The sequence below is a fragment of the Crinia signifera genome, chromosome 2, assembly GCF_055691185.1.
Source record: "Crinia signifera chromosome 2, ASM5569118v1, whole genome shotgun sequence".
NCBI lineage: Eukaryota > Metazoa > Chordata > Amphibia > Anura > Myobatrachidae > Crinia > Crinia signifera.
The window spans coordinates 137,557,758-137,561,918 of NC_139218.1; the positions used below are offsets into that span (position 1 = coordinate 137,557,758).

A 4,161-nucleotide genomic window follows, 5' to 3' on the forward strand; every position below is an offset into this window, starting at 1 on the left:
CACAAGCGGCTAACACATCCCCATTTTCCTATTGGGACATCCGTATGCCCATCATCATTCCAAGCGCAGGATTGGCCTGCACATCTCTCTTATACCAACAGGGAACCCCCAGTCCAGCACGTCATTGTGATCAAGCCCAATCGGGGCGAAACACATGTCCCTTCTGACGTCAGGGCATTTCCAGCCACTCACAGCCCTCCCGCAGTACCTCTCAGACCAGCGCTGCAGCCACTACTCGGACGGTGGGAAACGCTCACCGCACGGCTTTCCCTGCACCGTGATCTCGCCACCAGGCATCTAAGGTACTCTGTATTTTCAAATCCACAGATTGCCCTGCACGCACAGACTTTGTGTCTGGTGCGTGTACACAAACCAGTACCGCTACTGAGCGGGACTGCTGCGCTCCACCGTATGGGGCAGACTATAATTAGATGCTAGCTGATTGATAATACAAGCGCTTGCTACTAATGTGACCCGCAGGTTTAAATTTGGCTATATCAAACTGTTAAACCTTCCACTGAATTCTCTCCTTAAAACACCACCACTGTTACCACTATCCTTAACAAAAGTTAGTAAATGGATAAGGTGTGGACAAGAGTCAGTCCTTAATTAATTGTTTCAATTAGCCCTAAAGGGTAAAAGCAGAGTGGATGTTTAACCTGTTTTTCTACATTGGTTTTTCTGCATTTGAGAACTGTTACTAATTGTTGCTGCCTACCAGTAACACCGTTTGTTACACTGTTTCGAATAATGTTTTGAGCCACTGGCCAATGTGTATGTTGCTGATGAACCAATCTATCCTGCACGTACAAATTATTCAAGATTCATAAAGACTCTACTCACCCCTGCATGTGGAACTGTGCACAGTATTCTCCATTACTGGCCCAGTAACCACTAACCCATTGAAATCTGCAGTGGGCACATATATCAATATAATGTGAGCATACCCTTTCTCACTTGCTCATTTTCTTTCTGTTTCAATCTAACTTACTATAACCTATTACGTGGATTTGTTCACTCTCTCATTCTCCTGAGCCAAATCGGGGAAAAGCAGAAGTGACAACTGGCTCCTAGTTCCATTTGAGGCTCTCTCATCTGATGCCATATACAGCCATACTTCGCTGGGCCGCCTGATCCCATCTGAACTCAGCAGCTAAGCAGTGACAGGCTGGACCAGTACCTCCTGGGAGACCATCAGGGAATATCCAGTGCTGTATCACTCATCCAGACAGCAGAAGTAACAAATGCATACGAAGAGCATTTCTATTTCTATTTCTCTCCTTATTCATCAAACTCGGTCCTAACAATAGTATTGTAAACCTGCCACCTGTGTCATTCAACCTGGTCCATTAGCTGCTATATTATCTGGGAGGGTTGTAAGCAAGACCCCAGTAATTAAAGAAATAACAAAATCATGGAGCTCTGCAACATTTATGTGCACTGCATTATATTTTTTGGTATTGATTTATCTTGCTCTAACAATTTTTGACCTGGTAAATTCCCTGTCAAATCATTTTCGCCCACTTGACGATCACTGTATTACAATTTCATATTTTGCAATGTGTATTCACGGTTATAAAATAAAATCCGTAGCTGAATTCACCTGTTGATTTATATATAACTTTATCAAATTGTTTTTGAAAAATTTATTTCCTATTTCGAAATTTGACGTGTGTATGCTTTTTAAGTGTAATCAATAAAGGTTAGATTTTAAATTACTCATATGTACACCATCTTCTCACCATCTTTTCATTTTAAGTGTGCCCCAAAAACCTTGTCGTTCTTTCTATGTCTCTTCAAAAGACACCCATTTAATTCAGTTATCCTACTGAATCTTTTGGGAGCACCGCCAACCCAGTACCCTACAATATTTCTCTTGTTAAAAGGTCGCATGTTGGTATAACACTCAATTTGTATCTCTTCATTTTATCTTTCACCAACTGCCTGTGACACTTCACTCAGTTATTTCTAATTATATATATAACTGTCAGTGCTGCTGCTGCAGTGTCATAGAGTGATAGATAGAGAGAGATAGAGAGAGATAGAGAGAGATAGTGACAGAGAGTGATAGAGAGTGCTATATTTTGTGTCTGCTGCCCCCCTTTTGTGCACCCCCAGCAACTTTTTGGGGGTGCAGGGGTTATTTTTTATATATATAACTGTCAGTGCTGCTGCTGCAGTGTCATAGAGTGATAGATAGTGAGAGATAGAGAGAGATAGAGAGAGATAGTGACAGAGAGTGATAGAGAGTGCTATATTTTGTGTCTGCTGCCCCCCCCTTTTGTGCTGATCACTATATCTGAGGTGATCAGCAACTTTTTGGGGGTGCAGAGGTTTTTTTTTATATATACCTGTCAGTTGCTGCCAGTTGCACTGTCAGTTGCACCAAAGGTTGTGCACCTGCTGCCCCTCACTGGTAATCAGTGTCGCATCACTGATCACCTTTTTTTTTTTTGAGGGTGCTGTGGGGTCTTTTTTAAAAAAAAATTTTTTTTTTTTGATCAAATTCCTGTTGCCTTTGAGCGCTGTTCAGTGACGGACGTTACTGACTAACATCTGTGCTCAATTTTTGGCGCAGGACCTTTTTTTTTTTTTTTTTTTTTGCACTACATACACACTACACACTACATACTACATTGAAATAAAGTTTGTACCCCCCCTACACTATACACGTGTTGAAACATTTCACTACCAGAAACACAAAAATAAAAATGGCATCCCAAATGTCATCCCAAATGTCATCCCAGTCATCCAGAAGAATGTATTCAGCGGAGGAGGCATATGCCATGCTTGCCTCTGACTCTGACACAGCCAGTGAGGCAAGCGGGGAATTTGAAGGATTCATCATAAGCTCCTCTTCCTCCTCTAGTGATGAGGGACCCCCTCAAAGACGCCCCCGTAGAGCAGCTGAGACCCCCCCCAATAATTGATCTCTTATGGACCCCACCACCAGACAATTTTGAGCCCCAGGTTCCTGAGTTTTTGGCCATCCCAGGAATCCAATTTGATTCCACAGGTCTCAGAGAAATTGACTTTTTCAAATTATTTTTCTCTGATGATTTTATAAATTTAATGGTGGACCAAACTAATTTATATGCCCAGCAGTTTATTGCTCAAAAACCCACGTCATCATTTGCTAGGTGGACCCCTGTAGATGCAGTAGAGATGATGACGTTTTGGGGTCTGGTGTTTCATATGGGCATAGTAAAAAAGCCAGAAATTAGGCAATATTGGAGTACAGATGTTCTGTACAGCACCCCACTTTACCGTATGGCCATGACCCGGACTCGTTTTGAGTTAATCCTTAAATTTTTGCATTACAACGATAATGCACAGTGCCCACCCAGAGATGATCCCACCTTTGACCGGCTATTCAAAGTCAGGCCGGTCATTGATCATTTCAGTGCCAAATTTGAAGAGATGTACATCCCAGATAAATTCATTTGCATAGACGAGTCCCTTATACATTTTAAAGGAAGGGTTAAATTCTGCCAGTATCTTCCCAGTAAGAGGGCAAGGTATGGCATAAAAATGTATAAGCTGTGTGAAAGCACCTCAGGGTACACTCACAGGTTTAGGTTATATGAAGGGAAGGATTCAAGAATTGAACCGCCAGAATGCCCCCCCTCCCTCGTAGGTGTTAGTGGAAAAATTGTCTGGGATTTAGTGCACCCCTTCCTGGATAAAGGTTATCACCTCTATGTGGATAACTTTTACACTAGCATCCCCCTGTTTAAGGCCCTTGGTTCAAGAGGTACAGCAGCTTGCGGTACTGTGCGCAAGAACCAAAGAGGCCTCCCAAAAACGCACATTGCCCAAGTAATGAGAAGTGGTGAAAGCAGGGGAATATGCACCGAAAATATGTTGTTGGTCAAATATAAGGACAAGAGGGATGTCCTTATACTGACAACAATTCACGGAGACAGTACCACCTCCGTCCCTGTACGAGGTACCAGTACCCACACCTCAAAACCTAATTGTATCCTGGATTACAATAGGTACATGGGCGGAGTGGATCTTTCAGATCAGGTACTGAAGCCGTACAGTGCCCTGCGGAAAACAAAAATCTGGTACAAGAAGCTGGGACATTTATGCACTTTCAAGAGGAAGTCATAAAGGGCCTAATATTTGGGAACCAGCAGGCAGAGGGCCCCAGTACTT

The 4,161-nt window shown here is 42.8% G+C and overlaps 1 pseudogene; it reads left to right on the top strand.

Moving 5' to 3' along the window:
• Positions 1–1,103: 1,103 nt before the first annotated feature.
• Positions 1,104–1,220, top strand: LOC146060827 (5S ribosomal RNA; annotated as a pseudogene).
• Positions 1,221–4,161: the final 2,941 nt, after the last annotated feature.